Source organism: Meleagris gallopavo, chromosome Z (genome assembly GCF_905368555.1).
Source record: "Meleagris gallopavo chromosome Z, MGAL_WU_HG_1.1, whole genome shotgun sequence".
Classification (NCBI taxonomy): domain Eukaryota; kingdom Metazoa; phylum Chordata; class Aves; order Galliformes; family Phasianidae; genus Meleagris; species Meleagris gallopavo.
The window spans coordinates 41,424,565-41,448,553 of NC_139435.1; the positions used below are offsets into that span (position 1 = coordinate 41,424,565).

Here is a 23,989-nt window from a genome sequence, read left to right on the forward strand (position 1 = left end):
TTTTTTGATCTTGTAATACAGCAGACGAGAGTCAGGGATTTCAGACTTTTGTTTGGCTATTACTAGCTAGAGAGGCATGATTAATCTCATCTCTCATTTAAGTCCCTCTAAGTCCTTGCCTAGTCCTCTGCAAGTACAGTGTCTTTTTCAGTGCATCTGAGCTTCAGCAAAATACCTAGGCTTGAAGAAGAATGTGCATATATTTGGGTTTCTGACAACAGAGGATGTGAACTGACTTCTGAAATGTGGATTGCTCTGCAATGAATGTGCTTGGCGCCCACGGAGTGCTTCCTTCTTCCACCTAATATGCTTGCCAGCTGTCCTTGCTTGCTGCCCGTGGGACCGTATGTGGCCTGGTGTGGGCACAGTTCCATTGACAACCTGTCTGATATTTCTAAAAAGCTATGCTGGATGCACAGCCACTTTCCTCAAGGCTGCGGGGAGACATCCAGGATGCTGCTATGGCTCAGGTGTCTTGAAAACTTAATCATCAAGTCCCAAGGCTAGGTAGGAAGGTGCCCAGGAATATGTTGAGTACATAGTCATGCCTGCCTTTGTCACAGCTGACACTTGGAAATGTGCAAGAGCTGGCTGGTTTTAAGCTGCTCATATGGCCTCTTCTGCTCTAGTGTAGTCACAGTAGCCCTTCAGAGGCTTTCTGCTAACCTCATACCTGTGTGAAGTGTTTGTCAGCCCTTCAGTGATGACAGTGGCTAGAAGGCTGGAGCCTGAAGTCTTGTTTTGAGTTCAGGTGCTATTGCTTGGGACTATAAATTCCTTCAAATTAACTGTCATTAAATACTTATTTTTTGCTTTGAAGTTGTAACCTTTGTAAAAAGAAGAAAAAAGAGTAACTAAAACTATTAAACCTTGAAGATTCAACAAATTCTGCTTTTTGGGCCAGAAGTTCAGTCTTCATTTTTCTTTTTTTTTTTTTTTTTTTTTACTATGGGTCAAGACAGAGTCATGCTCTTCTGCTCTGTTCTGAGAGAGTTAAAGCAGCTTACTTAGTCCAAACTGTTTGTCTTTTGTTGGTCAGACACTGTAGTACCAGGCCAATTTCAAATCTAGGCAATGTAATTCTTCTGTAAGAATCTGTAAGATTTCAGTCATTAGACAAACCCACTGCAGGCATGTGATGCCCATGTTCCCATTAGTCCCACTGTAGTCTAATATACCACATTCAAAGGACCAGTCATTTTTCAAATTGGGGAGAAGATGGAGGGACTGAAGAGTTTAGATTTAGCTGAAACTGGTTTTTACAAACCTGGTATGTACGCGTTCGCTGATGTGGAATGCAACCACTGGATCAACGTTTGCATATCTGGCCTTTTACATTTTGTTGTTTTTATTTATTTTTGAGTGTAATGTTTAAATGTGAGGTCTTGGGTAGAACACACGTCTACTATCAGCTCTGACAGTGAAATACTATTTTGAATCAAAGCTTTTATTTAATTCCATATCACATTTTGCTTCAGTGTTCCTGTGTTTTATGATTCACTTAAAGTTGCCTTATGAAAGTTATAATGCAATATTCCCTCTAATGAAAAGCCACTTGTATTCTTGAAATGAATCTGTATTTATTTAAAGCAAGCGTCACTATATGTTTTCTTCTACAAAACTGCGGTCTGATACAAACTTCATGTAACCTAAGGAATGCAATGACGCTCTTACTAGGTACAAAGCAGTGAAGAACTTGGTGTATTAAATCAGCCTACAGAGAAGCTCAGTGGTTTTGTGTTCTAGTTCGCCTACTTATAATGATCATGCCGTACCTTGGTCACAGCGTGGCTGTTTTAAACAGTCATGAAAGAGTGACTTAAATGCCCAAATACTTCAATAATCATTTTAGATTTTAATTCTCCCCCATTCTTGAAAATATTTTCACTTGCTTAAACAGGAAACTAACTGAAATATTCCAGTAATCCACTGTATGTGCCTTTTAAAATTATGGTGACTGAATGTGTTAGCTGCCCTATACAGCTAGTAATATGGCCCCCCAAGACTGCAAACTTTTAACATTATTAGTGATTTTTAGCTCAAATACAGGCTTATAGGTGACAACAGAACACTGTGGAGGGAAGGGCTCAGTGCAGTGCTGCCTCTCTCATACTCTCTACACTCAGTCGTGTTGATACCTGTGCGTATTGCATATTACATGTGTGGCGCCATTTGGTGAGTAAAACGCAGTGACTGGTGATAACAGTATTTCACTTAGCTAATGGTGTATCAAGAGAAAACAGAGCTCAAAAAAGAATCAGCATGGATGAAAGAAGAGTGTTCATTGAAAAAGAGGCAGATAAGCACTTTTTTGTGGAGACAAATAATATGGTACTGTGCTTAATTTGTCAGGAAATCTTGTCAGTTTTCAAAGATTACAATTTGAAAAGACTAGAAATCTGAAGATTAAAACTGCTGATTTCAAATGTTGTGCTTTGGTGATAGATGAAAATACTGATGCTACAAATAAAGTTCATTTTGCTATTTTTATTAGAGGCATTGATAGTGATTATAATGTCATTGAAGAAATGCCTTCTTTGGCGCCATTAAAAGATAGAACTGAATCTCTGAATTTGTATTAAGCGATAGGAATTACATTAAAGTGATTTTTCTTTAACCTTGGCCAACGTATATAGATGCTGATGGTGCCATGGGTGTGGCTGTCTAAAAAGAGGAACTTCTAAAGAAGACAATACAGTTGCCACCAACAATTCACGTTTGTGAATTTATCATACACCAAGGAAATTTATGTGTGAAAACTTCAAAAATGGATAATGTTGTGGAAATCATGATCAAAGTTGTGAATTTCATAATGTCCAATGGATTGAGTCATCAACAATTCCAGGAGTTTCTTTAAAGAATGGATGCTGATTATGGGGACATCATTAACTTTTCTGAAGAAAGGTATCTAAGTCAAGGTAAAATACTAAGGTCTTATGACTAACGAAATCATATCAGGTTCATGTACGGAATGAAAAGGAAAATTTGCTAATAAGTTAAGCATGACAACTTCAAATAGTGTCATTTTGCTCTAAAATAGAAAAGAGTGGAGCATGTTTATCAGTTTTCAAACATGTTAGCTTTCTACTATGGGAGAATGCAAATTGTTTACTTTAAATAATTCAAAGTTCATCTGTTGTTTTCCTAAACTCTTGATCCTTTACATACATAGTAAATTACACATCAAAATTAAATCCCTGGTGTGTTTCACTTAAATTATTGAGACTCATATTTGTGAGAAACTGTCTATTACAGGGGATGTAGACTCCTCCACACGTGGTGATGATTTTTAAAAGGCAAGGAGTCAGTGTATGTAGCAGATACTGCAGTGGACCTGGACCTTGTGGCCACCCAGAACCTTGGCAGCTCAGCAGATTTCTGACTCTGGTTCCTGCTGAGATGTGGCAGTGTAATGGGAGGGTGCACCTCTTGGAATTTGCACTAGTATGGAAAATTTTCCTGTAGGGGATGGCTGCAGTGCCAAGTGGAATTAAAGTATCTTTGTGTTCTTTTGTATATATTCAGAGAAGGAAATATGCATTGCTTTTGTATCGTTTCATATTCATGCTACAGTGCCAGTAGCAAAGGGCCAGAGTCCTACGTTTTATTTCAAACAAACAGGAGTTGCTCTTAGCAACTGAATGACAAAATGAGGTTTAGGAAGATTTATAAGGTTTCTATGGCTTTAGAGTTTTATTGGCAGGATTAATAGCTTGTAGCGTTTCTTTGCCTCTCCTCCCACCATGTAATCAGAAGACTACAATCTATCTGTTTCCGGACGCTTTTAAGAGGTATTAAAAACTATGGTTCTAGTTTGCAGCCAGAGTTTATTTAAGAAAAAGTGAAGGTGAGGCAAGACTACCTTCTGGGTATTTGATAAGGAAAAGCTAAGTGAGTCTATCAAGTTTCTCCCTCAGTCTTCTTAGTCCCATTGTAAGGTAAGGAGGCAAACTAGAGATAGATCAAGAGATGTTTCTGAGCATTTAAAAATATCTTGGGTTTTTTTCACCTTACTTGCTTGTTTGTCAGCTTTAAAGTCCTAAGGATACTGTCATCAGATGAAATACGAAAGTTATAGCTGTTTGGAACTGTGAGGTGTGGAAGTTCCTGAAGTAACGTTTCTTAGTTGTTGTGAGACATCTATACTGAGGTGTACATTTCCACTGCAAATTTCTCTCAAAACAGATATAATTAATTTCAATATAATGTGTATTTCGTTAGAAGTAAGCAATACCTCATAGCACTCTGGTTAAGACTGTTCTTGCATTTTGAAATAAGTGACCACCATAGCTGTTTTTCTTTTCAGATTTATTTTTGGGATTTTAAGGTTGGGCTTTTTTCCCTGCATAACTGTTGTTACATGACTGTATGTAGAAAAAAACATTTCTGTGCTGTTGGCTACTGTAGATTGCAGTTGCAGACATAAGTGCTTTTCTGAACGTAAATCCCGTAAGTAATATGTTTAATAAATTTAGAGGACCTTTATGGTTTCTATTTAATAGGAGGTATAATATCATTTGAATGTTGTAACTGTAGCTTTTTCTGTTGTCTATACAAAGACATAGTATTAAAAATATATCCATATTATGTGGAGGCATGACATGATTGTGGAACAGGATGGCTGCTTTCAAAGAGCTTGCTCTGACTGCATGCTGTGTAATTGCTATGCACTGCATTTCACATAGATGCAGTAATAAAAGGTAGAGCAACTGAGCCTGAGTTAACAGAGGAGGCTGCTTTGTTTTATACATTCTGGAATAATTTTGTTGCTAAATTAGTAGCCTACTTCTTCAGCTGCTGGCTCCTGAGTGTTACAGTCATAGAAGTAATCCAAAAAGAGGTACTTCTGAGCCACTTGCAGCAAGTTAATGTAGCCTGTGACCTTACTGTGCTGACTGTGCTTTCTATTTCTGCCAAATACTATGTGAGAACAAAAGGGAGCTAGAACAGGGAGGTCAGTAAGCCATTCAGGAGATGCCGTGACCCTTGGATCTCAGACGTATAATGAGCAAATATGAAATATACTTATTTGGGAAATATTTCTCCACCCCCCTCCTCTTCTTTTTCATCCCAAGAGGGCACATTAAGAATTCAATCATCTGGAGACATATGGATGTCTGCTGCTTTTAACCTGTAGCACAGCAGGCATCTATGTGCATTACTTCTCTCTTTTATCTTTGGCTTGTATTACAGAGCTTGGAGTCATAAGTACAGTATCGCTGAATGCCTTGGGTTGGAAGTGACCTTAAAGACCATCCATTTCTAACTCCCTGCCATGGGTAGGGTGGGCACCCACAAGATCAGACTGCTCAGGGCTCCATCCAGCCTGGACTTGAGCAATTCCAGAGATGGGTCACCCACAGCTTCTATGGACAGACTGTGCCAGTGCCTCACCACCCTCTGAGTAAAAATTTTTTTCCTGACATCTAACCTGAATCTCCCCTTCTTCTAGTTTAAAAACATTCTCATTGCCTTCTCACTGCATGTGTAAAAAGTCAGTCTTCTTCCTGATTATAAGTTCCTTTTGAGAAATGAACAGCTGCTAAATAAATTTTAGCTTTACATGGTCCTTGCTACTTATGCATAAGTCTATCTGCTCTCAGGGCAGTGCTTTAGTTTCTGCTGTGCTCCACTGTCCCTTAGCCCTCGTTTTAAATTGTCCTTTGGAATGGCTTGTCCTGGGTGTCAGCAGCATACATTTCTTTGTGTGGAGGAGGACCCCTCCTGGTATGGGGATGGGCAGCATGTTTCTGCGCCAGCACTTCTGTAAGTGCATTCCCGAATGCAGGAACCAACGTCCAAATTAACGCAGTGCAGAAATGAGTCTTAATGTTTCCATCTTGCAGAAGGCTTTCTGCTTGCAGTCTTTGAAATCAAATGCTTTTACTGTGACATAAAGCAACAATACAGTGCTTTTCTTTGAGCAGATGTTGAAATTACCAGGGCTTGTGTTCCAGAGAAGGAAACTTCTGTTTACTTCAAATGTTACTGAGCTTGATACAAAGAAGATGTGGAAGGAAAGCTGTGGCCATGAAAGTAACAGCTTAACGTTAGAGACGTAATGTGTAATGTCACCCTGATGTAGCAGCCTTTGTACAGTCCCTTTGATCCTGTCTGCATTTTGAACTGGTCACAAGCGTTGTATTTACAGTCATAGCCACGTGAACAGTCTGAAGGATGATGTGATTGTACAACTGCATACTTAGATTAGAGAGCAATGAATTTGCCTCTTGCAAATGAAGTTACTTCTTTGAAAAATACAGTTGAATGCATAGAGGAAGTAGGGAATCACACTAGAAACTGTTGTAGCATGCTGCTCCATGAGTGTCTGGTTCTGTCTTGTTGAACATATTTTAATGCTAATCAGATTACCTGTTTCAAGACTGATGTTTGCTTTCTCTAATAAATTAAAAAATATATATGCTATATCCAGGAAGGCAGAGGTTAAGAAGTTGCTTGAGTATCTTGTTTACAGTGTGGAAAACAGAGGAAATAATTTCTATTCATTTCACTTGCAAAAGCATTTTCCATCAATGAATATATTCTCTGAATTTTCAGACATTAGGTAATAGTGTCGTTTCCTGTTTGTTTTAGGGGGGAGGAGTTAAGGTGCAATTTTCAGACAGATATCAGGTTTTACTGCAACTTTAATTTTTTATTTCTAGGAGTGTAGCCAGCTTCATCTTAAAGCATTTCCTGAACTGCGTGTTGAATTTTTGCTTTAGTAAGAAAGCTGTAAAGAAAAGAAAACATGGAGTGACATTTGCCATCCATAAATAGCAACCTGTGAGTTTAAATGAAAAATTAGTGAGGAGAACCTTGTCATCTTTAGCAATTTAACTTAAGTTGTTGATTGTTGTGATGATACTTAGGTATTCTATATGACCACTTGTTTCAAACTGATATTAAGAAACATATAGGTATTTTTCTTTTTTTTTTCTTGTTTGCTTGTTTTCTTGTTATTTTATTTAAATGATAAAAAGCCAACCAGATTAGCCACACCAGGATTTTTTTTTATACAGACCATTCTGCTAGTGCTATTGAAGTCGGTTTGACATACAAGGAGGACCCTCTGAACTAAATTTTTCATCTTGTTAGACATCCCTTGCGTAGTGATTCTGGCAGCCTTTACAACTTGTCTCAATTTTTCTGTCAATCGTTATTTACCCTTCATTTTGAAAGGGACAATGGAAGAAAATTCATTGAGTTAGGAATCTTCAACGAATAATGGATTTTGTGTTGGGTTTTTTTGTTTGCTTGTTTCAAATGGGCTTGATGAAGAAGTCCTCCATGTAATTCTGGAAGCCTTGGATCTAAGAAAATGCTGTTTGGCAAGTTTCTGAAAAACAATGGGAGGCTTCAGTTTGTGCTTCATTAACTATTGCCTTTCTATTTTGGATTTTTGATCGCAGTATTTGTTCTCCAGAATATCAACTTCCATGCAGCAAATGAAATGCTAATAACTTTCTTTTTCAATTGACAAATTCTGTTGGATTTAAAGTTTGTTGTATTTACTATAGGGTTAGAAAGCAGGCAATAGTGAGGTCTGAGATCACGACAGGCTTCTTAATTTTGGGGTGCATTATTGACAAAGTCTCATCAGTAGGAATATGCTGAAAATTTTCTCACAGCTGGTGATTTAGCATGCATGAGGATCTGGATTCTTCTGCCTTTTAGTCTCTAGGCAATCTGCACAAATCTAAAAACTGAATGTAATGGATAGCTGTAATAGTATAAATCCCTTGTGTAATGGTAGCCAAAGGGGAAAAAAAAAAGAAAAAAAAATCAGCATAATCTGGCTGTGCAAGCAAATGTGGCTGTTGAACTAGAAGCTGTATTTGTGAGCCATTGGATACTTCATCTTGCTGTAACAGTGTTCAGGAACAGCTAAATTAATTTAAGCTTCCTGAGTGGAAACAAAATCATACTTAAATCAGATTAGCAGGAGCCTGCAAAGAGAGTTCCTATTGCAAATGCCTATTGCAAATAGACATTTATTTTAAATTACTGTTTAAAGGGAAGATTTTTAAAATGGTATTTACTCTCTTGAATAGTGTCATGCTGAGCGAGCATCAGTCTGAAGGACTCTGTGTGCTGAGCAGATGCATCACGCAGAGGAGCAGCCCACTGGGAGGCTGATCTATAAGGACCACCTACAGGGAAAGGGGATATAATTCCATTTCCACACTCATTCAGCCCTGATGTCAGTCTGAGCTGCTAGTTGTGAGGGCAGCTTTTGTTATTTGGATGCCTTTTTCAGTAGGATCTGAACTGAGACAACTAAGCTTGCTTTATCTGTGTACCTTCTTTTAGTTTTAACATCGCCGCTTTTCAGAAAGGAAGTTTAAGTAGAAAAGAGTATTTATGGTCCACTGTAAATGTTTAAGCTTCTCTTTCCCGTTTGGTAAATCTTTATTTTGTGCAGGAGCATATGCCGAAAGTACACTTATCCTTTTATAAAGCTGGAAAAACATAGAAATATGTGCTTTCTTCCTGTAGCTTGGAAGCTAGGATTCCCACAGTTTGCAAGCAGCTTGTGAACATCTACATCTGATTTAGTTAATTCCAGTCAGAAGTGGCAGAAAAATATGAGAAAATGATGCCATTCTTGCCATTGCTGTGCAAGAGCATGATGGCATTGTAAGCATGGCTGTGTAAAGATGGTATGATTGGCTCCACAGCATGAGTCTGGATTTAAAAAAAAATAAAAATAAAAAAAAATCCATAAATAAAATATCATCACAGTGCAAGACCTTTTCATTTTGCAGCTGTCATCTAAATTGTATGCATTACAGTCAGAAACTGAGTGAGTTCTCGTTTTCACTGTTTGCTCATGCAAATCTGGCTGCTTTTAGTTACAAAACTAAGACTTACTTAGCATTAGTTTGTTTGCCTACATGGCCAAAAATTGTTTTTATAAAGCATTTAGTGCTGATCATCTGCAGTCAACTTCATAGAACAAGTTTTTAGATAAATCTCCAGTGGCTACAGTGCGTATCAGAATATGTCATGTTAATATAATGCTTCTAATGCACTGCTTACATGCTTTCTTAGTTTACATTATGTAGTAATTTCCTGCTACATTTAAAAAAAAAAACTTGTGACTTGACTTGGAAAATAAGCCCAAGTTTTCACTGAATTTCAAGTGCATAGATTACCATTTTTTACTACTTAGCACATAATATTACTTCATATATATATATAAATATACATTATTTTGAAACAATAAAATAATTTGACTTCCGTTAGTATATATCGTATCCATGAAGAAGAATTGATGCTGTGTGAATATGTCCTCAAAAATAAGAGTCATGAACAAAGTGTATGTGTTGTGTTAACTTCCATCTCTTTTAGATTTGAGCAAGGTTGTTGCCTACAGCATTTTGTTTTATGTTGTGCTCTTTAATGCTTGCATGTTTTGGTTTTGCTCTGAAGGTTTAAAGCTAAGCCAAGAATATAAAATGACAAAATGAATTTACATGATGTAGTATGTTAAAATGATTACTCAGAAGGTGCTGCATGCCCCACCCTACAATCTTTATGCAGATGAGTTTCATTGAAATCTCTTGGGAATTTTGTCTCAACAAGTACTGCTGCAAAATCAACTTTGTTATGTTGTGTTTACCATATAAATCTGATGCAAAGTAGTTGCAACTAAAGTTCTGTAGTTTCTAAAAAGAATTTTAAAAATATGGAATTCTTTTATTGAGCAGTAGGTAGGCTATGTTGTACAATACAAATAGTGTGACAATGACGTTAATAACATTGAAAAAAATAGAAAAAAAAACTTGATTGTGGTCTTTTTTTTCTTCTGTATTTTGGTATCTGAAAGAATGTTGTTACAAAATACTCATCTTCAAACATTTTTAGCCATGAGTCAGTTCTGTCAAGTACAGTCAAATCTGTTTCATCAGCATTTGCATGCTGTTAAAACTAGCCGTTCAAGGTATTATGTTTTAAAGGATATCTTTCTTGTTCTTGTAGAGTGTATATGAAATGTATTTTTTTTTCACAGTAATAGTATTTTTCTCCAAATGTAGTATGCAAATTTGCACACTAATTGGAAAAGTAGTGTTGAACTGTATCCTCACTTTACATAAGACCTTCTAATTTGCCCTACAAAGCACAGCTTTATTTGCAAGGTATGATGAAGGCACAAACATACAGAAAACATAATTTACCTAAATAATTACTTCACTTCTTGTCCCATCCAAGTTATAATGAAATCTGTATTTTTAAAAAGTTCTACAGTGTAGCTTTGCAATATGCGTGTAATTAGCGATAACACTTTTTTTAGTTATTGACAGTACATTTTTTTCGCAGCAGCAGTCTGTCAGGAACATGCAACTAATATAAATACATAGCCAAACTCTTCTGTGATAAAATAGAGTGCCTGTGATATTTACCTAATACATTTGATGAAGCGTATGGCATATAATCTAGCCATGCAAATTTATATAGTAAGTTAATAGAAGATGGAAAATTACAATCAAACTTAATGTACAAAAATAGCGATCCTTGGCTTGAGCCCATTGTTTCCATGGTTTACTTCCCTTCTGGTTTCTTTTTTTTTTCTTTTCCCCCTCTTTTCTCTTCCCCTCCCCATTTTCTCCATGCCCCCCCTATCTCTCTTCCTGTCCCCTTTCTCTTATGATTTATTTAATTATTTTTTTTATTTTTTCTTTCAACAGTACTTGTGTCATGGTTATTTCTGGAGTGCCTTTTTTAAAAGCTACTTTATGCAGAAGCTTTGAGCATTGTTGGGAATACAAGCTTACTGAGGAGTACAGCTTTTTAGTGGCTTGCCAGATTTAAGTTAGCTTTGTGTTTTTTGTGTATTACAACTTAGAAATGAAAATGTTTCCTTAGGTGGCAGAAAATCATTCCAAGAAAGAGCAGCTTGAATGAAAATATCCTCCTTTAGCAGCTGAGTAAGATCACATAAAACAGGATTATTCTGCCTTCAACCATGTATTAGTTCAGTTAGAAATGGCTGAAATTGACATGTAAGAGTTTCCAGTTTTCAGGTGCATTTGTAACAGCATCATCAGGGGCTGGTGAGCCCAGAGCAGGAGAGCTGCTTGGAAGCAGTGTGATGAGGAGTTGTGAGAGTGGAGCAGTGTTTCCTGAGGACAGCGTGCCCAGCAGCTGTCTTGAACCATGCTGGGTTGCAGGGTGCTGCTCCAGGCCCGGCAGCCTGCTGGTGTGCATCAGCTTTGGGGCACAGGGCCTGCTCCTTCCTGGTCAGCATCCAAAAATGTGGGAAACGAGAAGCAAGGGGATTCAACTCTAGTTGTGCTGGAATACTGGAGAAATGGGGGCTATGAAAAGTGGTGAAATTATGGAATCTTTGAAGTCTGTGGAAAGAAAATGTCATAATATCACAATATCTGTGTGGAGGGTTTTTTTTTCTTTTTTTTTTCTTTTTTTTTTTTCTTTTTTTCAGTGTTTTCTTCCCTTCTGTTGAATTTCATGAAACAAGTGCACTTGCATGTTCCCCTAAATCTCCTGTATGGGTCCTCTCTGTCCAGCGAGCAAACAAGTTTCAAAATCAAATTGTTGATTTTCATTTTTGTTTTTTAAACTCTCAAGTTGAAATCTAGTCAGCTTCAAACTGTAAGCTACAAAATGTCTAATGTTTCTCCATAGTTTGTCACTTTGCCAGTTTTAGTGGTTTTATAAGCCAGCTTCCTGGAGAGGGTTTTTAAAATTACTATTGTTTTATTTTCTTTCCCCTGTTGCTGTGTGAGTAATTGGGGGGGGGGGGGGAGGGGGGGGGAAATAGGAAGAAACTGACTGTTTGACTGTTCAGAGGAAACAGAAGATATCAAACATCAAGTAAACATTCAAAAAAATAGAGAAAAAATAGAGGAAAATCTACTGACAGGGAATTGGAAGAAAAAAGTGTGTCTGTAAATTAGAAAGAAAAAAGAAGGATGTTGCTGTAATGGAGTTCACATTTTTTTGTTAAGGATAACCTGCAACCAATTTTTAAAACAGACAGCAGTATTTGATTTACTGCCCTAACCAGTAGTAGTGTAAGTGAAAAGACGGAAAGAAATTCAAGAAATAATTGGCTAAGGGCCAGCAGTGTATTTTGAGATCTGTGCAGCCAGGCTTGACAGCTTCCATTCTGTTTAAATTTTTAAACTAAAAAATCTAGATTAAGTTAATTCTTGCTGTTTGCTCCTGCAGTTGAGACACATGCTATATATACTGCATATCTGCTTTGTCGCAGTACACTATAGACAGAGCACTTGTGAGAGTACTGGTGGAACTGGAAATCTCAATTTAAAAAAGGAAAAAAAAGACGAAGGAGGCGTTGCACACATTGTCAGGCCCTTAATATGACTTCAGTACTGTATGCAGAAAATGTTGTCATTTGCAGGGTTGCTAAGCATAAATGAGTATATTCAGGATTCAGACCAATATGCAGTAATTACCATGGTGATACAAATATAGCTGTGCAAATACTGAGAATGCCACTCATTGCTGTTTGGTTTTAGTGTTTTTGTTACTGTTGTTGTTTGTTTGTTTTTTCCTTCCTGGTTCATTTTTCAAATCTGTCCTGGAGATCTCAGATCACATTCTATAGCCAGGGATCCCATGGGGACTGAAAATGGGGAAAATGTATTTTCCAGAGAAAACTAGTCCTCTTCACTCTGTGGAAAATATGCCTGCTATTATATCACAACAAATCTTTGTAATCAATTTCTGTTGTTTCCCATAAGACATGACTAAAAAAGGTTTATTTCACTTCATAGAAATACACTCAAAACAAATCAGCATTGTAAACACATTTGAATATTTTTGACCATGAATGGTAAATACAGAAGGGCAGTACCTGATGGAAAAGTTTCTTATGTATGCTGACTATGTTAGTGATACAAACCTTGTTGAATAATATTGCTTTACTTGTTGACTCCAAGCAGAATCCCTGTAAGCTGAGACTGGTATTGTGAAACCGTACAGACCCACACTTAAGATTTTACTGTAAGTGTGCTAATTATATAGTATTCCTCATGAACAGAAACTACAGTTTCAATAGACTGTTACTTTTTTGCTTTTATTTCTTTTATTAACATTAAAATTGCATGTAAAATAAGGTGCAGTTGTTTTGAAGATTAAGAAATAGATGCTGCCGTTGGCAAACCTCAGTGTTTCTACGTAGTGTTTCAGCTGTTAAAGCCAAAGAATATGTTTGTTTCTTACATTTCAGACCTGCAATTCAGACATTTCAGCATCTGCAATTAATAGTGTTCTCATTCATGGATGCTCTCATTTTGTTACAGAAGGTGGTAGGATAACATTTCTTCTTGTATTTTAGAAATTCATGTACTTTTGGAGGCAGATTAAAAAGGGCTTTACATTTATGTTATTACGGCTTCTGGAATTGTAAGATTTGTCAAAACTAGTTTCATGTTGTTAAAATGCCAAAATTAAAATTTCTAATTAACATGATTATTAGAGATGAGAGATAATGTTCCCAGGAGTGCATTGACTAAAAAGGGATACAGCATGGAAAAGGAAGATGAAAAGAAAGAAGTGGAATATGATCATGAAGAGCAATGTGTAATTGCAAGGGCGGAGCATGTCTGAAACTGGTTTGTGATTGGATTTAGATTAAGAAGAGGAGCTTGTGTATTTAGTCTGAAGAGAAGACAAATGTTACAGAGGCACTGCAGTAAAGGTGTAATCAGGTTAAAGGACTTTGCTGTGGCCAACTGATGGGAACTGAAATTGCATTTTCAGTAAGTATAATCTTGTCTGTAAGCTTTTCCACAGTAGTGCTACATTTATTTTGCGTTAACAATTCTTGGAGTAAGTTAGCTATTGCTGGTTACAGCACTTGTTTTAATACTAGTGAACTTCTTTTCATATCACATCTTCCCTCTGCTGCTGATTTGCAAGGAATAGCAGTTAAAAATTCAGATTTATTATGAATCACTTGTTTCAACAGTGTTTACGTAAGAATATTGGTATCTTTTGGAGGGTCTAGTCATAATATTTAAACAGTAATACGTATCTGAGGCTATTTTACCTGCCAGTGCCAGGCTGGGAGTTTCCAGTATGGTTATTATCTATTCCATCATGAAATACAGGAGACATTTTTAGGAGCAATTTACAAAAAAAAAAAAAAAAAAAAATCTAATACCCATGTAATAATCTTCCTACGTCTATTAAAGGTTAAAATTTTTAAATGGTGAAATCAAAGACTAAGCTTCAGGTATTTTTCCTTCTTCAGAATGGGTCTCTTGGCTTCTTAGGAATTTAGACAAGAATAATTGGCGAAATGAAGATGGATACACCGATTCATAGCTGAGCTGACTGGGCAGGATTTCACCCTCCTAAGGGTCAGTGTTGAACTAACTTATGATATTGCCAAAAAGAAAAGAGAAGCAGGAGATCTTAGTTATTGTACCGGCTTTCCTTGAGCAGTTACAATGTAATAGTTACAATCATGACCTCTTTCAGTTCTCGGGATTTTAGAGCGTTTTTGATTCCCAGCTTCCTAAGACTTGTGGGGATGAGTTCATCGGAAAATGAGGACTGCCGCTGCCCAGGCTGGACCAGTAGTTCACAGAAAGAGCTTTAAAATCTAGCATTTTGTTGTAGCTAACATGTCTGTGTTTAAAAAGGGGGGTGAGTGAGAGTGTAATGAAGAGCATTTTATTTCAAAAAATGTATTGTGCTTATTTCAGTATAGAGAAGTGACCGAGTAAAATATTTTGTAAAAATGAAGTCATTAGATTCTAGAGATAGTAAACAGCATTTAACCTGAATTATTTTGTTTATCTCCGTAATCTAATACAAAGTCTACTGTACTGCAAAATTCTCCAGCATGACTGCTATTTGTTAAATCCTGTCAGTGTCCTTGCAGAAGGGACATTTAAGAGGGTCTGATCTTGTAAACTTCTGCCAGCTTGTGTGCTGCTGCTCATCTCAGTGGAGGAACTCATGCATGAAAAGTCAATTACACATAATTGTCAGCAGAGCTGTGCATAAACTGCTGTAGTCTTGGAGTTTTGTTGGGGTAGGTGTTGATGTCACTGGGATTGTGAAAGAGATGTTCAGGGGTTTTCTTTAAAAATTGGGAGAAAAATAAATCTCTCTTGCTCAGTTTAAAAGAAAAGAAGTAAGTATTATCTTTTGGAGAATGTTTTTTTAATGTTATTTAAGACAGAGCTATGAAGGGTAAAATTTGCCAGCTGAAAATATGTACCCCTTGAGAAGTCATAGCTATTTGTTTGTTGTCATAGCAGTCTTTATTTTGTAGACTTGCAAAAGCAGTTAGACTAATGATGTAAATCAGTCAGTTGTTTTCATTTGTAAAAAGTGGGAGTTTGGATAGACACTTGTCTTTAACCACTTGTCTTGGACACTTGGAAAAAATGGTGAAACTAACTTACTTTAAATCTATTAGAGTCTGAGAACTTTAATGCCAAGTCTTTTGCTGGAGGGAATTCTTACTGCTAAGTTATGAACACCTGAGAATGGATGTTCGTAAGTGAAACATCAGATCTAGTTCAGCCACAGCAGCACATTCATGTCTGAAAAGAGATTGATTTCACTAGATGGAAAGTGGAATGGACACTTGCCTTTCCTTAATAGAGAGATCTGCACTATGCAAGTATTGTGTCTGTAATGTGAATTGGGGTTTTTTTTTTTCAGTGTTCAGATACATTTATGACTTAAATTAGGTTTAAATGAGCGTTACCAGGCAGTTTCGTAACTTAAACATCGGATTGCGTTGTTTAAACCAACAACTTCATCCTGTCACTGTGTACAACATTTTAGTTCCATCAACTGTTTTCACTAGTAGATAAGATAATGAATGACTGCTGTAGCGCTGCACTGAACTTAGTGGTTATCCACCCATTAGTTAACAAATATTGCTCAATCGCTGCTCAGACAACCCACTACTCCCTGGCATTATCTGATTATTTTAACTCTTTTCACATTCATACATCATTTCAGTGATTAAGTGCCAGTCTCGCACTCCTTACATAAGTAAATATTCCATTGGAGTTAGCAGGAGCTTTCTTCCCAGTAGGAGCATGGAATGAGGCCACAGGTCAGCCTCCTTAGGATTGTTCATCCTTGAGATGAATGTTTTTCTCCTTCCCTCCTTTTCTGAAGAGAGAGAAGTTAAATAGCCTTACTGATGTACAAATACCTGAATGCTGTTTTTGCTGAGGTTGGGTTCCCCCACAGCAGTTGCAGTGACTTGATACCTGCCTGCCAAGGATCGGGCTGCCTGTAGCAGATTGTCCAGGTTCTTGTGAAATATCTGAGCTGCATGTGGCATAAGCTGTTTGGAAGGGAGTCCAGAACTGTGGAATTCAGGATAGCCTGTGCTTTGCTGGGTCATTGTCTTGCATGAAAAATAGTGGAAACAAGTGGCAGTAAATTGAGTAGTTTCTCTACGTTTATACTATACTATACTATACTAGTAGTTTCTATACATATTTATAAAAATAAGTAGCTTCAGAGTGTGGCTTCTTGTCTCTCTTTTCTGCAACAGCTTTTACCCTCTTCTTCCCAGTCAATTGTAAAACACTGACAGTTTTTGAAAAAATGAAGGTTGTAATAAAAGATTAATAGAAAATACCGGAGAATGCCAACTCTGCCATTTCAACCAGAAGATTTGCCTTTGTACCTGCATCCAGCAATAACCTGCAAGCAATTGGATTTTATGTAGATAAATTAAATGTGAAATGATTCCATGTACGTTGGAACATGACACACAAACCTAATGGAGGAAGTTTATGAAACTAAGGGCTTTTAAGCAGCTAATTGAATCAGCCTTACAGACAGAATATAAATATGTATTAAATATAAATATGTATTAAATATAAATATGTATTTATATTTATATATATATATAATATTATTTTTAATGGAACTTGTCATTAAATTGAGGAATTTGGAGGGATGTTAGAACTTTCCACTGAGTTACTTTGTGAGAGTATGTTTGTATGCTTAAATGCATGTATCTGTACTGCAAGTAAGCGTAATAAATTATACGTATCCCTCTTTTATAAGGAAATTAATGTGTTTATTGCCTCAAATTTTACCCCAGCTGTGAGAGTGAATTTGTAAAGAATTTGTTGTCATAAACATCCATATTTTTTACATTCCTCTTCATCGACTTCGTAGTTGCTTAACATATTCTAAAATACCTTTTTCATTTCTGAAGTACTTACATTGTCTTTCACTTGCACTGTGTAAAAGTAGCATACATTCCTATAATTGTAAGAAAGCTTTTGTGTTGTTTTTTTTTTTTTCAAGAGAGCTCTTAAGAGGCTAGTGCTTTGATGTAATTCTGTTAAATTGAATAGAGTTTTTCCCACACAAATGCAGTTAATAGTCAAGAAACAAATCCATTATTTGGTTATAAAAGTAATTATTAATGTTGTATCTGTATGTGGAAGTACTGATCAGTACATGTGATAGAATTAACTCCTGCTCGCTTTTAATAATTCATGTACTGCCCTTGGGGTTGCAGAAAGTCTCATCTGAGAAACATGAGATGATTTTTCTTGTCTTTCTTTACATTTTGTAATTACTTCTGAAAATATTAGTATTTCAACTAATTATTAGAGTGTTTGTTGTTGTTGTTGTTGTTATTTTAATGTTCCTTAAAAAAGAAAGAAAGAAAGAAAGAAAGAAAGAAAGAAAGAAAGAAGAAAGAAAGAAAGAAAGAAAGAAAGAAAGAAGGAAAGAAAGAAAGAAAGAAAGAATGTAATCCAACTCCTGAATACTCTAATGGTGTGCAAATCTTGTCTGAAGCCATTTAAATTCTTGCACTTCTTCAAACTAAAAATATGTAAGTCAGAATGCAATTTGGAAAAGTTCACGTCTAGCAGGTTTAGACTAGGATTTATTTTTAGAGTTAGTTTTAGTGCTCCTATATAGAATTTTGGAGCAGAAAATCTGACAGCTGGGTCCTAATAACTGTAGCATCTTTTTAAATAGCACTGGACATAAGAAGTATGTGATGTAACATTCATCCACTTGATGTTTTAATGCTCATCCATGAATCTTTTAAAGGGCTTTTTTTTCTCAGTGGCAATTGTCTTTCGCAACAGTTTTAAATAAAATCTCATCTGTATTTTTCAAATCAGGAATGAAAAGTAATGGGATATGTTTTTTCCACACCACATTTGTTGCCGTGTGACCTTAGTAGCTTCCATGAGTACATTAAGCAGTGAACTAACTTCTGTTACGTTGTTTGTTATCTCATCCTCTCCCTGTGCAGTGGGGTATTCTGCTTCAGAAAGGTTTTTTGGAAGGGAGAAAGGACTATTTTAAAATTTATTTTATTTAATATGAAGCTAAGTGCATGCTGATAAGCATTTGTACTGTAACAGGTAAAGTAGAAAAACTACGTGTCTGGAGTGGGAAGTGGTGGTGACCCGCATACAGTTCACAGTGCAGTTCTAGATCTCATTAGAAGTTCAGTCCCCATTCCCCGCCTCTTCAAGAAGTTGGCACATTTTGTTTTGAGTGTTTGGGATGCAGGCTGTTTCTTGTCATCCTTGGTTGGCCTTGAGATATGGCAGCCTCCTTGGGATAGCGGACACAGGCTGCAAAGGCTGTGTGAGGGAATTCAAGGGAAATGGTGTGGAGGCTGGGACACCAATGTGACGGGCAAGTAGTGACCTATGGTGCTGGTGCAGTGTCCACAACCAGTTATTTTCTGAAGTGCCAAAGGCTTATTTTTGAGATGCTGAGATAGCTTGTCTGAGAAGTGGTGATTACAGAACGTGATTGCTTTCAGATGTGATGAATGAATTCTCCCAGACAAATGAAGATTTTGCCATAGCCATTGTGAAGGTTTGGTTAAAAAAAGAATCCAAGAGGATTGTGGTAGAGGATCAGTCTCTCCATCTTGGTCAAAGGAGACTGTTTAATTTCTTCGTGCTCTTCATTCAGCCCTTCTAAGTCCCCAGAATCACCTGCATAGACTTAGGATTACATTACACCTGTTGCAGTTACATCAGTTGTAAGGTCTTCAGTTAAGAATGCTTTTCTGAAGCCTGAGTCCAATCTAGTTGATTATATTAATAGCTAATAAAAGAAAAAACAACCAAAAAAAAAAACAAAACAAAACAGCACTAAGAATCAAAGGAACATGATGTATTGGATAAACCGTTAGCAGGATGCATAGGGTGTACTGGATGCAAAATGCATCAGAACTAGTTTTTAGGTCAGATGAAAATACTGCTTGCTGAGATCTGGAAATGCAGTTGATTAATAGATGCTAAAGGATTAATTATGTAAGCGTGAAGCCACTTATCACTTGTTGTAAAATTTAGGAAAATAAAACAAACAAAAAAAAGAAGTATTAATTCTTATGAATTCCAAGAGTAAATTGTCAAGCAATGAAAGTGCAGTTTTCCATCTGTGTTTTCAACCTTTTCTCCAGGGAGGGAGGCTTGTGACATTATTAGTGCTTTGTGATGAACCTCAGACAGCCCTCCTTGTGAAGCAGTGTCATGTCCTACAATCATGGGTTAAGTGGCGTTGGTACAGTTTTCTTCAGCAACAGCCAGACTGATGAAAGGTTACAGAGGTAAGCAGGTACATCCTCTTCTCTTTCCAGGTTATTCCTCTGAATAGTAAAGTTAGGAGCAGAATGTGCTGAAGGCAGTGAGCAGCAGAGATGGTAAGGTGCATTGAAACAGACCATGTGTAGCCCATTAGGCTTAAAAGAGAATTAGTACACTCAAGAGTAAAGTTGTGATGAAACATATATTTGTGAAAGCTTAGTTTGAGGAAAAGCGCTGTGTAACCTGACTGGACCTGCAAAAGAAGCCACCTGGTTTTCATTTTGCTGGCTCAGCGGTATGTTAGATCATAAAGGCTTAATCATTTTTGTCATTTCAGTGTGTTTATATTCGATTGCAGGTGCTGTATTTTTTTTGTAAGTGAATTCTCTCTTTGTTAAGCAAATTACGGGAAAATATTTTGTACTCCAACTTAAGAAAAATAAACTGTTAATGGAGTGTTAGCAATGATTGGCCTTTTAAACATTTCTAGTAGCAAGTAACCAGAATATCAGCCACAGAACATGAAACAATTTAAAGGTGGTGACTCCTGTATTTAAAGTTAGCTTAAAATATTGTTGAAATGAAATCCTTGCATTCTTATATACCCATTTTCCCTGTCTGCAACTGGTTTAATTCTCCTTCACAAACATTCTTCATTGTTAAGTTTGATATATAAGTGCAAAACAGTTTGGTGGGAGTTGCATGGTGAGGTCTGTACGTGCACAGTGTCAAAATCTCATTTTAAATCTCACAGGACAGAAAAACTGTGTGAATATGTAGAAGTTTAAGCACATAGGAGGGACCAACTGCCTTTTCAAATTAAGTGTCCATTATACTTAGAGAAGCACAGCACTGTTTATGCAAATGTTACATGATAAATGAATGCTAATTTAGGACAGATTTTTGAGAAGATGTTTCAGTGACACAGCCACATTGTAAGGTGCTTTTACATCAACTTCTCTTTCATAAATGCTGAATGGATTATTTAGGATAAGTTTCCCAAGTTCAGTTGTTTTGTGAATATGTTGGTGTTGATATATCAATGAAACTGTAATTAAAATTGAACTTACACGAAAACTTTTTTTGAATCCTCCAGAAGGCTATGTTAAATTGCAGCTGTATCAAATGGGATAACACTGATCATGTATGGACAATTGCACTCTGATTACTGATATTTTTGTCCTTTGCTTGAAAGGGAATATTAAAAGTCAATGGTGGTCAAATCATCTGACTTGTGTTCTAATGTGCTGTTCTTTTGCATGCTGTTTTTCGGGATTTGTGTCCCTTATCCGGCACTGCTTCAACAGTGTGTGGCCAGCATAAATCAAAGTTGTATATTTGAACAGGTAGTGTTCTTAGAATGATATGTGTCATAGATGTTCTGCTTTTAAAAATAAATCCTTAATTTTGATGGTACAAAGGGAAAAGTAACTGACAACTCAGTGTAAGCCCTGTTATTTATTAAAGAAATTATTCTCGGTATCATTTTTATGTCCTACTTGTATGAAGCAGGTAATACCAGGCCTCTTAAATGTCCCATAATCAGCATTTTTAAAGCACACTTCATACGATTTTCTATTTGTGATAAAACCTCACTAACATTCATATTTAGTCTTATTGTTTATAGAATATATGTCATTTGCCAAGCACAGTAAGAGCAAACTTCCACATAGTGGGAATACATGTCAGAGAATTCTGTGGTAGAATACAATATGTTACAGATATTTGTCTTGCTTTTAAATATAGTGAAGTCTACTTATTTTTTGTATACATTCAAAGGGAAACTGATTTTTCAACAAGAGGAAAGTTATAAACAGCTGACCTAAATAAAGTTAAATAATACAGTCTGCTTCACTATGCGCGTCTGAAATTTTGTAAGCTTCTGTATGGATGTATTTTATTTTACCAACCAGTTCAAAGCATTTTTTTGCTGGCTACAGATTACTTTTTTTTCCTGCATTTTCAACCGCAGTCCAGTTCTCTCAGACTTAGAATCTCTTAAGAATAGCGTATCACACTTTGCTAGTTGAGTGTGGATGTTTTCATTAAATTCATGTTACTTGATATAAGTACGTTTTAGCCCTAGGAGTTGGAGGGGAAGAAGGGAAGGGTAGATCCTTGCTTTCGTGTAAAAGATGGTCACCATGCAGATGAAAACATTGTCTCAAGAACTTTGTTTGAGATAAACAGTGATGAAGTCTACCTAAAAATTTTGCTGAGTAAATGGTGATAGTATCTTGAATTTTCAAGATACTAATTTACTGGATGTTTTGAAAGAAGGGAGATCTTTTTTACCAAATCTTTTTGTTCAATGGCAGCCCAGAGAAAGCAGCCCTCAAGGCAAACTGTATGGAAAGTTTATAAAGCAAGATTCTTCTGGGGATTCTTTTGATTGATTCAGAATATGGGTGCAGAGATGGCCTAGCTCTATAAATCCTGTCTGCTAAACCAGTAGTAGTGCTGTCTTATCTACAGTTAATGAGGAAATTCTGACTGAAGGGAGCTATTCACTATTGAATGCTTGGGTGGGGTTTCTCTTTCTCTCTTAAGAGAGGGCTGGGAACGAATTCAGTTTGACCTTGGAAAGTCTTGTAAAAATGTAAATGAAAAGACATCTCATATTTTGAGGGGACTACCTTCTTCCAGAGAAATGCTGCAGAAATCTGTTGTGTCCTGCAGACTTGAAACTTTCCTGTAAAATTTTCAAAGGTCAAATGCAGTAAATCTGTTTTGAGCCTCATGCGTGTTGTACTTCAGCCAGCATTTTCCAGTGTACAGTAAAGACCTTTTTTTTTAAAAAAAAAATTATTTATATACTTTCCCTCCTGTTTTTGATCAGTAAACAGTTCCTTGCTGTAGTTACACAGACAAATATAGCTGAGAACACTTTTCTGGGAGAAGACTCTCTCCATGCATTTCTTAACCATTTTTGGGAAGAATTTATCTATCTGTGCATATGAGAGAGGGAGGCAGTAGCTGTAAATTGAAGTGACATCATATATATTACTCCCATTGATCCGCTTTTAGACTAAAGCTAGGATAAAAGGAAATGGCATCAGGGAGGAAGTATGCTCATTTAGGCACAGATCCCAGTGTGATAATGGAGTAATAATAGAAATCACGCCATTGTCAATCAGTTGCTACATTAGTCGCAGGCACATTTCCCTTTGGAGGAGGCTTTCAATGACTTCATTCAAGTGCAGACTGGAGGAAATGGAATATTCAGCATACCAGCTGTACTACTTCAGTGATTTGTGTGTGTCCTGGCTTAGGGGTGCCGTGTGAGCGCTGGCCCTGTGGTTGCTCAAGTAGATATATCTGTGTCACATTTTATGGCTGTGAAAGGTCAGTAGTCAAATGTTTCAGTGTCATTTTTCTAGTATAAAGGGTGAATCTGGCATTTATTGAAATTGTTAATGTAGAATTGATAAATATACTCTTTCGTGTGGGTGGTCTTCTGGGACCAGAGGATGCTGACCTTTGTGGCTGCAATATCATGCCTTTGCAGAGACAAGATTTGTTTCTCTTCTGCTTTTTGCAGGATAGGGATGCAGGATTCAACAAACTCACATTTTTGTACCAATATGTTTTGTAGGGACTATTTCAAAACTGCCTTGAGTTACTCTTATCTAGAATAATGGTTTAAGTATCTTGTATTTTATTCATATGGGTGTACTAAGTATGCTATTTCTTTGTTCCTGGGTATTTGGTATACATTGAATTCCAGCCCCAAGCAGGATGCTGCTTGAATGTCAGTCTGAGTTACAGTTCCAGTCTGGTAACATTTACATTGATTCTTCATCTTGCTGTTTTGATACTCCATACCATTTTGCTAGTATTTTGTGTTTTTTGTGGTTTTTCTTTTTTTTTTTTTTCAGAGGCAAGAGCCTCAATATTCAAACTTTGAAACCTCTACATCAGATAACTCCAGATAACAACTGTTTAGTGGGAAGACAAAGTGAAACCCTTTGAAAAGATTGAATAGTTGCAGGAGAGGCTTAAGGACAAGGTAAAGCATGCAGTGTTGGAATCCAGCTTTGTAGTGGGGATGATGGTTAATTATATGCAACATGACAGAAAACTTTTGGTATGCTTGATCCCAAGACATTAATTTATTCCTTCTTTGTAGTGTGAATACTCACAGCTGGGGGAGGGGAAACCCTGGGAAAAAAATGTGATTTCCGTGCGGCAGCCTCAGGTTGTGGCCAGGGCTATCTGTTTTGCAATATAAACAGATGGTGTAGCATTTGTAGTCATCATGAATGCTGTTTCTTGATATTTGCCTCATTTCCTGGTGGAAGGGATCTACTTTAATAATCACATACATTTGAGCATTTGGATTGAGTATTCCTATGCAGTTTAGAGTGGTTTTTTCATCTTTTAAAGGCAAAACAAAGAACAGAGATGGAAATCTTGTGTCTAGTGTGTTGTGG

General features: G+C 36.7%; 1 protein-coding gene across 14 annotated transcripts in view; it reads left to right on the plus strand.

Annotated features, from left to right (window-relative positions):
* Positions 1-23,989, plus strand: part of AOPEP (aminopeptidase O (putative)) — a 173,204-nt gene that overhangs the window by 121,783 nt on the left and 27,432 nt on the right. For 2 of the 14 annotated variants that reach the window (XR_014880622.1, XR_014880620.1), the window contains exons 14-15: positions 19,433-19,579; positions 23,435-23,565. The exons of 6 other annotated variants lie outside the window; for them this stretch is intronic. The gene's annotated coding sequence lies outside the window, so the exon portion shown is untranslated. 6 more of the 14 variants (XR_014880625.1, XR_014880627.1, XR_014880628.1 and 3 more) reach the window with 6 other exon arrangements.